At 46.5% G+C, this 7,500-nt stretch overlaps 1 protein-coding gene across 2 annotated transcripts in view; it reads right to left on the bottom strand.

The window, feature by feature from the left end:
- The window catches only part of LOC122243952 (uncharacterized), a 153,512-nt gene that overhangs the window by 64,587 nt on the left and 81,425 nt on the right, over window positions 1-7,500 (bottom strand). Inside the window, exon 2 of one of the 2 annotated variants that reach the window (XM_086543284.1) lies at window positions 5,444-5,514. The exons of the other annotated variant lie outside the window; for it this stretch is intronic. The gene's annotated coding sequence lies outside the window, so the exon portion shown is untranslated. The remainder of the gene's footprint in view (window positions 1-5,443; window positions 5,515-7,500) is intronic. 2 annotated transcript variants of the gene reach the window in all.

The following is a 7,500-nucleotide window of genomic DNA, read 5'->3' as shown; positions in this document are numbered from 1 at the left end:
AACCATTTGTCTCAATAAACTTGTAAAAGTCAGTCAGACTCAGTCAGTCAGTCTGTCTGCCAGTCAGTCAGTCAGTCAGTCAGTCTGTCTCTAAGATTGGAGTGAGGACAACCTATGTTACTTCATCCTTTTGAGATGTAAGTAACCATTTGTCTGTCTGTCTGTCTGTCTGTCTGTCTGTCTGGCTGTCTGTCTGTCTGTCTGTCTGTCTGTCTGTCTGTCTGTCTGTCTGTCTGTCTGTCTGTCTGTCTGTCTGTCTGTCTGTCTGTCTGTCTGTCTGTCTCTCCCCTAAAAGATGGCCATCGTCCAGCCAATTCCGCGACCATTCCTCTGACCCATCTTAGCGGACAAGAGATTCCTTGCAGACGTCCTTCCCCAATATCTTCCTCCCCTCCTCCCCTACCCCCCTTCCCCTAACAGGCGGTACCGTGTAATGCGGCGAGCAGGGGTCGGGTGTGAGGGTAGGGGGTGGGAAAGGGGGTGGGAAAGGGGGAGGGGGAGGGGGCTTCCTGCCTGCAAGACCTTCTCCCTTCAGATGTCTATTCAGCAAGGCTATCCTCTCCTTGTCGTCCTCTCTCCCCTCTCCTTGTCGTCCTCTCTCCCCTCTCCTCTTCCTCCTCTTTCCCCTTTCCCCCTCTCCCTAACTTTCGTCTCCTACCCCTTCCTTTATTTTTCCTTTCACCCCCCATGCCCTATCCCTACCCTACACCATACCCTCATACCACTTCTACCCTCTTCCTCTCCCCCCTCTCCTCCTAGACACCATCACCCCCCACGTTGGCCTCCCCACCTACCCTCCCCTTCCCCCGCCCCACCCTACCCTCTACCCCCTATCCTACCGCCCCCTCCCCCCTTCCGATCTCCCGCCTTTAATCTGATCTTCAGATATCCACCCTTGTGTTATCTCGCCCCTCCTCCGTGGTCGCTCGTTTTTTGTCCCTTGCTCGTTTTCACGCTCGCTCGTTTTCCTACTCGTCCGTATTGTCACTCGCTTCTTCTGTCACTCGCTCGTTATTGCTTATCAACTTCCGCGTTTATTCCATTCCCGTGACTCGCTCAAGAGACCATAGTCAGTGTCATGTGCCTGTTGCTTTCATCTCTTCCACTATTCTTCTGAACTTCCTCTTTTCCTTTATTTAGTTGCTCATTCACTCATACATTTCTTTCGTTTCCGTTCAAAACACACACACACACACACACACACACACACACACACACACACACACACACACACACACACACACACACACACACACACACACACACAGTATCTCTCTCTCTCTCTCTCTCTCCCTCTCATACTCTCTCATCCTCCTCTCCTCTCCTCTCTCATCTCCCCTCTCCTCACTCCACACACCCCACACAGTCTCTCTCTCTCCATCTCTCTCTCCCTCTCCCTCTCCCCTCCCCCTCTCCCCTCTTCCCTCTCCCTCTCCCTCTCCCCCTCCTCCCCCTCTCCCTCTCTCTCTCTCTCTCTCCCCTCTCTCTCTCTCTCTCCCTCCCTCTCCCTCTCCCTCTCTCCCTCTCTCTCTCTCTCCTTCTCTCTCTCTATCTCTATCTCTATCTCTATCTCTCTCTCTCTCTCTCTCTCTCTCTCTCTCTCTCTCTCTCTCTCTCTCCCTCCCTCTCCCTCTCCCTCTCCCTCTCCCTCTCCCTCTCCCTCTCTCTCTCTCTCTCTCTCTCCTCCCCTCTCATATCTCTTTGACTCCAAAGCGACAACTATGACATTTGCCTTCCTTAACTGCATAGGTAAATATTGACACATCTTAACCTGGCGGTCTCTATTCCCGGCTGCTTTCAAGCGCGCCCTTCGCTCCTCTAATACCCCTCCTCTCGTTCGTTCGTTCTTTCTTTCTTTCTTACTTTCCTTCCTTTCGACTTATACCTCTCACGCCCTTCCCTTTCCCTTCTCCTCCGTTATTCTTTTTTTCCTTCTCCTTTCCTTGCCCTTCTCTTCTCTTCTCTTCTTTTCTTTTCTTTTCTTTTCTTTTCTTTTCTTTTCTTTTCTTTTCTTTTCTTTTCTTTTCTTTTCTTTTCTTTTCTTTTCTTTTCTCTTCTCTTCTCTTCTCTTCTCTTCTCTTCTCTTCTCTTCTCTTCTCTTCTCTTCTCTTCTCTTCTCTTCTTTTCTTTTCTCTTCTCTTCTCTTCTCTTCTCTTCTCTTCTCTTCTCTTCTCTTCTCTTCCGTCCTCCCTTCCCTTCTCTTTATTTCTCTACTTTATCTCCTTCCATCGAAACACAACATGTACAACGAGATATGCATAATCCCCCTTGCCTTTCCATGCACACTTTCCTCATGCATGTCCAGTATGTTCATGCATGGACGTCCTCTTTCTCTCTCTCCTTGATACACACTCTTATCAATGTGTGTGTGTGTGTGTGTGTGTGTGTGTGTGTGTGTGTGTGTGTGTGTGTGTGTGTGTGTGTGTGTGTGTGTGTGTGTGTGTGTGTGTGTGTTTACGCGCGCGCGCGTGCGTGTATAAAAATGAATATAAACATATTTCCATGCGCTGAAGCTCTCTCTCGCGAAACCACTTGAAATAAATAGATTCAGCAAATGCCGAGACAGGCCATTAGCAAATTAAAGATTTCATAGGCCTACCGAATCCAAGCGGCGAGCAACTTTCCTGGCTATTCAAAAATTCTTGTCAGTTTTATCCTACGGCACTGGCCTGGCGCATGGGCAGCACTGCCGCGGTCTTTAAAGGGTACGGCATATCGTCGGTCCCGTTTTATGGAGAAGTGTGTGAGGCCTTGTTTGCTCTTTGCTTTTGTTTCCGTTCATGACACCTCTCTCCTCCCCCCCCCTCTCTCTCTATCTCTCTTTCTTTCTTTCTTTCTATTTCTCACTTTGTCTCTTTCTCTCTCTCTCTCCCTAAATTTCCCAAAGTCCCTCAAAACGCAAACTCATACGCCATGCGCGCGTATGGCCACAGTCATTCGCACACTAATACTAATATGCACACATACCCACGCACATGGGAATCTTGCAAGTTGCACACAAACACATTCAGAGTCTGTCTGACCTGCGATACTTGGGCGGATAATCAATAACATTGCAAATTAAAGCTGCCCCAAACGGATTCCATGACCCTCATGACCCAAGCTCGTGACCTCTCTCTCTCTCTCTCTCTCTCTGCCACGCACATACACACAAATAAACACAACTACAAACACAAACACACACATTTTCTCTCACTCGAAAAAGACGTAGAAGAAAAAGAAGAAAGAAAAAGAAAAAGAACCGATCAAGAAAAACGAAAGAAAAAAAATAAACGTAGGAAGAACACGTACCTTTGGAAGCAGCAGCAAAAGAAAACGCAAATGCAGATTAAAAAAAAAAAAGACTAAAGATTAAATACCCACCCACTGAAGACGCCCTCGACCATACGTAACCAATCCAAGACCCAAGACACTTAACATTTCTCCACCTCTCCATACAAACAACCTAATCTTAAATACCCTAACCTTTAATATAATCTCATTAACCCAATTTCTATTACAATCTTCCATACCCCCAATCCTTATCATATAAAGACTGACTGATGACCCTAACTTCCCCTCGGTGGGAAAACGCGGAAGAGGAAGGGGAGACTCGGGCAAAATCCATACCTTCTCGCTTCCTCATCTGGCCGATAATGTCACCCACAGATGACTTAGCGGGAGGGATCTATAGCCCCCCCCCTCCCTTTCCCCCCCCTTTTCTGTGTAATCGGTCTCATTACCATCGATATCCATATGCATGCGCTTTCTCTATCTCTCTCTCTCTCTGCGCTGACACTAACTCTTTCTCTCTTTCTTTCTCTTTCTCTTTCTCTTTCTCTCTCTCTCTCTCTCTCTCTCGGATGATGATGATGATGATGATGATGATGATGATGATGATAATGGCTGCCATCATCATTATCATTCATTATGCCTGTTATCATTATCATGTTATGATCAATATTATCATTATTTTCATCTTTCTTATTTCATCAACATTACCATAACCATCATTATTATCATTATTCCTAACATTATCATTCTTATCTTTTCTCTCTATTCTTCCTTTATATCTTCGTCTTCCCGTTTTCATTCACCTCATTCATCATTTCCTCCTTCCTTCTTTTTATTTTTTTTTCTTCTTTTTTATCCTTCGTTTTTTTTTCTTTCCTCCTAACTATTATTTTCTTTATATTTCTCCTTCTCTTTCCCTCTTTCTTTCATTCTTCTTCTTTTACTTCCTTCACCCTCCTCCTTCCCTCTTCTTTCTTTCATTCTTCTTCTTCTCCTTCTTAATCTATTTTTTACTCCCTCTTCCCCGTCCTCCCTCCTTTCTCCTCGCGCTTCCTCTTAATTCCCCCCTTCCTCTTCCCCTTTCTTCGCCTACGCAATTTCGCTAGTCCGTTTCTCTCCCCTCTGCCCCACCCCATCCCCCCTCCCTCCCGCGCCTCTCCTTCCCATTCTGCGCACGCCCATCCACATCGGATGATCCTCCCCCCCTCCCTACCCCTCTTTCCCCCTCCCCTCTTTCTCGTGTCCTCTCCCCCTTGAACCCCCCACCCCTGTTCCCCCTTTTCCCTCGTTCCAGGAATATCTGCCTTAAAGATTCATCTGGAAGCCCTGGGTCTCCTTCGCTTTTCGAACTGCTACTAATACTATTTCTTCTTCTTCTTTTTTCTTTTTTTTCTTCTTCTTCGTCTTCTTCGTCTGCTTTTTCTTCTTCTTCTACTTAACTTCGTTTTCCTTTTTCTTTTTCTTTTTCTCTTTTTTTTCTCCTTTTTTTCTTCTTCTTCCTCTTCATCATTCTCCTCTCATACTTCTCCATATCATTATTATTCAATTACCATTCTCAGGTTCGTATGTCGTGGTTTGTTACAAAATATTTCTGTTTATTTTCGAAATGCAACTGTTGATTTACGGCGTTGCAAACGGATTATTTTCGGCGATGCATACTGTTTATTTACGGTACCCTTTTGCACTGCGATTTGCCTCCGGTAAAACTCCTTTACAGAAATTACAAAACATGCAACCAACGAATATCAATTGCACTTGCAATGATACAAGAACGTGCATATGTATAGTGTCAATGCCTATAACCTACCATACCGAATGACACCTATTTTAAATACACATACCAACAAAGACACAGAATGAAACCCACTTTGAACAGATAACAACAAGAACACATTGAATGATACCCATTTTGAACAGATAACAACAAGAACACATTGAATGACACCCACTTTGAACAGAGATACCAACAAAAAAACAGAATTTGAACAACATAATAAAACAAGTAATATGAACAACATACCATGAACACAATCATCCCTATGAATTATCTTTAATAATCATCATCATAAAAAAAATCATTCCATCAGTAATAACATAATAAAACAAAAAACAAAGTACAAACCAAAACAATATCGCAAAAAAACAACAACAACAAACATAATTCACTAACACATATGAGAGAGGTTGTCCTTGTCGGGGGAAAAACTGGACCTGTTCCTGCGTCATCCCCAAAACACGTACCTGCGAAAGAGAAAGAGAGAAAGAGTGAGTGAGTGAGTGAGTGAGTGAGTGAGTGAGTGAGTGAGTGAGTGGGTGGGTGGGTGGGTGGGTGAGTGAGTGAGTGAGTGAGTGAGTGAGTGAGTGAGTGAGTGAGTAGGTAGGGGCATGGATGGGTGGGTGAGAGTGTGACTGACTATTGCCTGCCTTTCTGCATGCCTTTCTACCTTTCTACCTTTCTATCTGCCTTTCTTCCTTCCTACCTGCCTTTCTAAGTTTCTACCTACTTTTCTACCTTTCTTCCTGTCTACCTGCCTGCCTGCCTGCCTGCCTGCCTGCCTGCCTGCCTGCCTGCCTGCCTGCCTGCCTGCCTGCCTACCTACCTGCCTGCCTGCCTGCCTGCCTGCCTGGCCGACTGAATGCATGATTTAGCAAGTGAATAACTGACACGAGAAAAAAAAATCATACTGGCGACAGCACTTTACCCAGAAAACATCAAAAAAAATTGTTTTCTGGACCTCTCTTAATGTGCATGGGAAGGAGAGAGAGAGAGAGAAAGAGAGAGAGAGAAAGAGAGAGAGAGAGAGAGAGAGAGAGAGAGAGAGAGAGAGAGAGAGAGAGAGAGAGAGAGAGAGAGAGAGAGAGAGAGAGAGAGAGAGAGAGAGAAAGAGGAGAGGAGAGAGAGATATAGAGAGAGAGATAAGGAGGGAAAGAGAGAGAAGAAGGGGGTGAAGGGAGGAAGGAAGGAGGAGGGAGAGGGGAGGGAAGGAAGGAACGAGGAGGAGGGAGGGAGGAGGGAGGGAGGAGAGAGGGAAGAGAGAGAGAGAAAGAGAGGGGAGAGGGGAAGAGAGAAAGAGAGAAAGAGAGAGAGAGAGAGAGAGAGAGAGAGAGAGAGAGAGAGAGAGAGAGAGAGAGAGAGAGAGAGAGAGAGAGAGAGAGAGAGAAAGGGGAGAAAGAGAGAGGGAGAGAGAGATAAGGTGGGAGAGAGAGATAAGGAGGGAGAGAGAGAGAAGAAGGGGGTGAAGGGAGGGAGGGAGGGAGGGAGGGAGAGAGGGAGGGAAGGAAGGAACGAGGGAGGGAGGGAGGGAGGGAGGGAAGGAGGGAGATAGAGAAAGAGAGGGGAGAGGGGGAAGAGAGGGGAGAGAGAGAGAGAGAGAGAGAGAGAGAGAGAGAGAGAGAGAGAGAGAGAGAGAGAGAGAGAGAGAGAGAGAGAGAGAGAGGTGAGATAAAGAGAGAAAAAAGGAAGAAAGTGATCAAGAAATGATAAAAGAGAGAGAGGGAGAAAGACGAGTCAGTTAACACATAAAGGTTGCACGAATGGGAACACGCAAGCTTGATATATAATCAGTCGCAGTTGACAACACACACACACACACTACACACACATACATACACACACACATTGCAACCTGGTGGCGTGCAAGCAGGATATCTTTGTCAATGCGTGTGGGAAGGAAGGAGGAGGAGGAGGAGGAGGAGGAGAGGAGAGAGGGAGAAATGGAGGAATAAGTAAGTGAGTAAGTAAGTGAGTGAATGAGTGAATGAGTGAATGAGTGAATGAATGAATGAATGAGTGAGGCGAAGGGAGAGGGAGGGAAGAGGAGAAAGGAGAGGGAGAGGAGAAAGTAGAGGAAAAGGAGGGAGAGGGAAAGGAAGAGGTGGGAGAAGAAGAGGAAGAGGAAAAGGGAGAGGAAGGGCGAGATAAATAGATATATACGTAGATATCTAGGAAGTGAGAAAGAACACTTAATGGTTTTCTTCCTCCGGGTCTCTGTTTAAATGTCTCCATTTTTCTATCCCCCTTGCTTCCTCCTCCCCCCCTCTCTCTCCTCTCCAGCTCCCTCTGTCTTTTCCTTTGCCTCTCCTTTCCTCTCTCATGCATGTGCCAGATTTGCAATGGCGCTTGCGTGGGGTTGGGTGTGTGCTGGGGGGGGGGGGGCACGGCACAGCGTGGGAGGACAGGTGAGTTCCCCTCCCCCCCCTCCTCTCCTCCTCCATGTCCCCTCGCCT

The sequence above is a fragment of the Penaeus japonicus genome, unplaced genomic scaffold (assembly GCF_977035675.1).
Source record: "Penaeus japonicus unplaced genomic scaffold, GWHDUDI00000001_assembly GWHDUDI00000013, whole genome shotgun sequence".
Taxonomy (NCBI): domain Eukaryota; kingdom Metazoa; phylum Arthropoda; class Malacostraca; order Decapoda; family Penaeidae; genus Penaeus; species Penaeus japonicus.
This window is presented reverse-complemented; position numbering and strand designations above follow the sequence as displayed.